Source organism: Balaenoptera physalus, assembly GCF_965194825.1.
Source record: "Balaenoptera physalus genome assembly, chromosome: 15".
Classification (NCBI taxonomy): Eukaryota; Metazoa; Chordata; class Mammalia; order Artiodactyla; family Balaenopteridae; genus Balaenoptera; species Balaenoptera physalus.
This window is the reverse complement of record NC_138894.1, coordinates 92,422,503-92,426,699: the sequence shown is the minus strand read 5'-3', so window position 1 is coordinate 92,426,699 and position 4,197 is coordinate 92,422,503. Positions and strand designations below refer to the sequence as shown.

Below are 4,197 nucleotides of genomic sequence, written 5' to 3'. Positions count from 1 at the left end.
GTAGGATTAATTTTTCTTTTACAGAATCAAAGAAGCTAGAGCTGGTTCTTTGGGGTGGGGAAAAAGCAAGTAGATAGAAGATGGGTCTTGCAGGTAACAGTAGATGACCTCCAAGATGCTGTCGTTTGTTTGGCTTGAGCAGAGTGTGTGGGAAGCATGACCAGAGAGCTCTGACACATGGGAAGAGGCCAGCCCACGTGGGCTCACAAGCCAAGCTCAAGCTCACGGTGGGAGGAGGGTACAGCTTCTCTCTATCAAGCCCCCTGTTGAACCAAAGTGGCTTTCTCCGATATTCCTCATGATCCTTACCCCACTGAAGCAACCAGACGTGGACACAGGCAAGGCCTTAGTGTGAGAATATGGCTTCCTCACTATTGCAGAGGGAAAGGGAAGAGCTAATTCTTAAATTCTGAAAATGAAAATACACGTTTGAACTTTATGGAAGAGATCAGAGTGCAGAGTAGAAATAAAAGTAGTTTGAGCCCGGACAGGAGAGAAGAGAATTGGGAATGCGGGTGGCGCAAGAGTACAGAGACAGCCAGAAGCAGACACTCCAGCTGCCTGCAGAAGCCCTCCTGGTGGGGTCGCAGTGAGCAGCAGGGGCCCAGAGCCCTGGGGTCGGGGTGCGGCAGGGCAGGTGGCCCTGGCAGCCTCATGGCTCTCCTGGCCACGTGCCCTCAGAGACTCCCAGAAGTGGTGCCTGAACGTTGATGGTTGCCAGCTTCCCAAAGACCCAGAGGCTTTCAAGGAAGCAGAACCATGTCACCTGTGGTCCCAAGAGGGGATGGATGCGCCTAAAAGAAGGACACCTGGAAAGGCCCTGTCCCGAAGATCATTGCGCAACAGCTGGAGACCAGCTGACATGATGTGGCCCTAACTGTAAGAGCTCACGTTCACATAGCTCTCACTACGCTCCAGGCTCTGCTCCCAGGACTGAGCCATAGGCACCTAGGTAGCCAGTACTGCCCTCAGGACAGGCAAGCGAGGAGAGAAGCCCTGCCTAGTCCCGTGCTTTACTACCCAACACTCAGCACTGACAAGTGTAGAATATCTGTGGTCCCCTGAAAAGTGGCCCCCCAAAATCCACATCCCCATCCCCAGAACCTGCAAACCTGTTACCTTATATGGGATTTTACAGCTGTGATTAAGGTAAGGATCTTGCAGTGGGGAGGTTACCCTGCATTATCAGCGTGAGCTTTACATACCATCGCAGTGTCGCTATGAGAGAGGCAGAGTGAGACTTGACACGTGGGGAAGACGAGGAAGCCACGTGACCACGGAGGCAGAGTTTGGAGTGATGTGTCCAGAAACTAAGAAACGCCAACAGTGACCAGAAGCCGGAAGAGGCAAGAAACAGATTCTCCCCCGGAGCCTCGTGAGGGAGAGCGGCCCTCAGACTTCAGCTGGTGATACAGATTCCAGACTCCTGCTCTCCAGAACTGAGAGAGAATCAGTGTCTGTTGTTGTAGGTAACGAGGTTGGATAATTCGTTACAGCAGCAATAGGAGATGAACACATCATCCTTAAACAGCTGTTCTCACAGTAACACCCATTCAAGCCCCACGCCTTTGACCCTATGTCTTTGAGATAAAAGGTGGCTACACCCCAAGGCCAGGAAGGTCTAAGGGCTGGGTACTGATACTGCTTTGAGGTGAAGGAAAAGATGGAGCAGTGGAAGCAACGAGGGGAGAGAAAAGCCAGATGGCTCTTCTTTCTCTACCCTTCCTCTCAAAGGCCTGCCTACAATAGATCCCAAAACTGCCAACTGTACTTTTCTTGCTTCTCCCCAGGTTTCAACTCATGGTCCCAGAGGTACACGCAACCAGTGTGGTATTTGCAACATTTGTACATGGTGACCGAGGAACACTCCGTAATATTAACTGATTCATAATACTCTTCTATTTGTATATAGGTAGATATAGACAATATTCATAAAACATGATACCAGCTCCTTACTTGGGCAACCAAATGAATATCGAATGCTAGAACTGTGAAGACTTTTATTTCTATTAAAAACCATAATGAGAGTTTAATTTATTCTTCAAAAAGCAATTAAAGATTTCAGTTATATTAATGTTGATGTTAATTGTCAAAATTATTAATTATAATGTAGAGTTTGCTTTGAACAGGTAAGTTTAACTAATTTGGAAGAAACACAACTCTTGGAAAACCTATGTAAAAAATAACTTTAATATCTTAAATTTTAAGTTTTTAAAATGTATACCTTAACAAAAATGTATTCAAATTTTGTAGACTTTGAAAACATTGCATTTGTATTTTAATCACTTAGATCTTCACTGGTAATAGGACATGAATTTTTGTGGAAATCTTAAGTTATCACAATATGATTAGTTATTCTACTGAAGTTATGGTGAGAAAATTAAATTTCATGTAGAATAAACTATGATAATTTACAAGCTACGTAGGTCTTTATCTTATTGCTCTTCCAAACATCACTGTCCCCTCAATAAAACAGGAGGTCCAACACGCAGAGGAGGCCTTACCTGGGAGCGTCTGTTCAATAAATGATTGTGGAGTGAGTGAAGGGATGACCGGCTGGATGAATGAATGAATGAATGTTGGGACATTTGTAAGGTGGGTAAAGCCAGACTGTAGAGGGCCTCGACCATTGGTCAGAAGGTTTAGCCAGGATGTGAGCAGGGGAGTGATGCTATGAGAACCATGTTGGGGGGGTTCACTGAGCAGTAGAATACAAATGAAGCTGGAATTAGGCAACATCAAAAATAATATAGTTAACTAAGTACTTTATATTTTCATTCTTTGACTTTTATCTTTCATTCTTTTTAAACTATGGTTATTTCATGTAAAACCGTGGGTGGGAATGCCATGACCCCTTGCGTGGCGGGTGTTCAGCTTTCCGTAAGGGAGCCCACTCATGGCGCTGGGGAAGGACCACGGACTTGGCGCTTCTCAGATCTGATTCGAATCCCAGCACCACGAGTTCACGTGAGATCCTGGCCTCAGTCTTAACTTCTCTGAACCTCAGTTTTTTCATCTGTGAAGGAGAGATAATATCACTTCCCCCATAAGATGGCTGTTACATTAGGATTAGCACCAAAACACACTGGTGACCAGCAAGCAGTGGGTCTCAGTGAGGGACAGCCACTCTCATCATCAGGGAGCTAGAACCCACAGGCAGAGAGCGGTGTGTGCCTCCAACGCAGACCCTGGGCTCTAGACCCACCACCCCCTCCTGGGAGGGTGGGCCGTGAACCGGCAGCCCTGCCATCATCTGGGAGCTGATTAGAAACCCAGGGTCTCAGCCCCTCCCCCAGGCCAACTAAATCAGAATCCGCAGGCTACTCAGCCCCCCAGGAAACTGCTATAGACAATAGAGTTTGAAAGCATCTAATGGTTCAGTGTCAGCCCTGACCACACATTCAAATAACCTGAGGGTCTTTTAAACAACCAGTGCCTAAGCCCCACCACAGACACATTAGTTCAAAACCCCTAAGAATGGGGTAGAGCCTGGGCTTTTAAAAAACCTACCCAGGTAACTGTAACCTCCAGCCAGGATCTGTATCAAAGGATACGAAGCTTTTGGAACAGAGCCTCATTATGACTTCATGGGCTCTTGGCATTTTTGCCTCCATGGGCCCTTTCCTCCATAAACTAATACGAAAAATTATATTTGGCTATGTGTTAATAAAAATGTAAATATGTTGATATTATATATTAAGACAGTTTCTTCAATCTAAAGCTTCCTGTTTCAATTCTAATTCAAAAAAAAATGTTAACACATTTCATAGACCCGCAAAAGTAGGCCTCAGTCACTGTCACTAAGGGATAAATTGGCTCTCTTTGGGGTGTTTATAAAGGTAAAGGTTTCAACACAGTCAGTGAGGGAAGGAAGTCTCCATGGAGCTGCGAGGTTCGTGGTTCAGTACGTGTGAGCTAACGGTCCACAGACACTGAGATCCTGATCCAGAGGAGAAGACAGAGAGGAAAGAAGGAAGGGAGGGAGGGAGGAAGGGAGAGAAATTTAAATAAGAGTGAAATTCTAGCCAAATGGGAAATTTAAATAAGAATGAAAGTCTAACCAAGTACTAGGGACAAGGTACAAGCCTCCACAGGCTGTCCGGATATAACTGCAGCTTTTTTGTTTTTTTAATTTTTTAATTTAATTTTATTTATTTTTTTATACAGCAGGTTCTTATTAGTCATCCATTTTATACA

At 45.2% G+C, this 4,197-nt stretch overlaps 1 long non-coding RNA gene across 1 annotated transcript in view; it reads left to right on the top strand.

Moving 5' to 3' along the window:
* Positions 1-3,140, top strand: part of LOC309643752 — a 29,820-nt gene extending 26,680 nt beyond the window's left edge. The window contains exon 2 of the long non-coding RNA XR_014254054.1: positions 1,791-3,140. This is a non-coding gene — a long non-coding RNA (uncharacterized lncRNA). The remainder of the gene's footprint in view (positions 1-1,790) is intronic.
* Positions 3,141-4,197: the final 1,057 nt, after the last annotated feature.